Below are 1240 nucleotides of genomic sequence, written 5' to 3' on the forward strand. Positions count from 1 at the left end.
GTATAAACATTGAGAACCGTACACCTCGTGTGTGGAGAAGAGTGTCGGGTCGTCTAGTTAGAATTGAGTCAATTCCTATTGTTCCAATGGCTGAACCAATCCAACCCATGACCCTTAAGGATTTGTGTTATCCAGTTGGCTCCATCCAACCATCTTGTATCAGGTTGCCACAACCCACAGCTAACAATTTTGAAATCAAATCTCAAATCATAAATATGCTTCCAAAATTCACAGGATTAGAGGATGCTTATATATTTATTAGAGAATTTGAGGAGGTATGTGCAACCATGAAACTGCAATTAACAGAGGATGAGGTCAAACTTAGATTAATCAACTTTGCCCTTAAGGACAATGCTAAGAAGTGGCTTTATAGTCTGCCAAACTATTCTGTCACTACCTGGGAGGGCTTTGTGAGAACATTTTTAAAAAAGTATTTTCCCCATCATAAAACAGCTAGGATTAGGAATGAAATAAATCAATTTTACCAACTAGCTGGTGAATCATTTTGGAAGTACTTTGATCGTTTCAAGAATCTTTTGACCCAATGCCCACACCATGGAATAGAAACTTGGAGACTATGCCAGATCATCTATGAGGGGTTAGATTCAAACTCAAGAACCATGCTAGAGTCCATGTGCCAAGGCCAATTTATGGACAAAGAAACTACTGAAGCTTGGCAATTCTTAGAAGACCTAGCCGAGAAAAATTTACAGTGGGAAACAACTAGGGAACCTGATAAAGCTACACCTTCAAGAGGAGGAATGCATCAAATTCAACCAACCCTAGCATCAGAGGCCAAGATTGCAACCTTAACACGTAGATTGGAAGCCTTAGAATTATAGAGACCAGCCAATGTAAATCAAATATCTGCATCCATGTGTAAAGGGTGCAATGCACCAGACCATGTCTTAGAAGAATGTTCCTACTCGAATGAGTGTGCATAGGTGAATGCCACCTATCAAGGACCATTGAACAATCCTTATGCACCCACATATAACCCAGGTTGGAGGAATCACCCAAATTTCTCATGGTCCCAGAATCCTAATGTAGGCAATCCAAATTTCAATCAGCAAAATCTAAGGTCCAACCCAGTAATGAACAACCCGCCAGGCTTCCATGATAATGACAAGAAAATTACCTCTTTAGAGAAAAGCATAGAAGTCATGATGAAGACACATACCAGCTTTATGCAAACCATGGGTCAACTCATAAATAATAACACCCAAGCTATAGCCCGTCT

The 1240-nt window shown here is 40.0% G+C and overlaps 1 non-coding gene across 1 annotated transcript; it reads right to left on the minus strand.

The window, feature by feature from the left end:
- Window positions 1-455: 455 nt before the first annotated feature.
- LOC140852267 (small nucleolar RNA R71) lies at window positions 456-562 on the minus strand. The gene has a single exon (XR_012135169.1). It is a non-coding gene; the product is annotated as a small nucleolar RNA R71 (small nucleolar RNA).
- Window positions 563-1240: the final 678 nt, after the last annotated feature.

Source organism: Elaeis guineensis, chromosome 10, assembly GCF_000442705.2.
Source record: "Elaeis guineensis isolate ETL-2024a chromosome 10, EG11, whole genome shotgun sequence".
NCBI lineage: Eukaryota > Viridiplantae > Streptophyta > Magnoliopsida > Arecales > Arecaceae > Elaeis > Elaeis guineensis.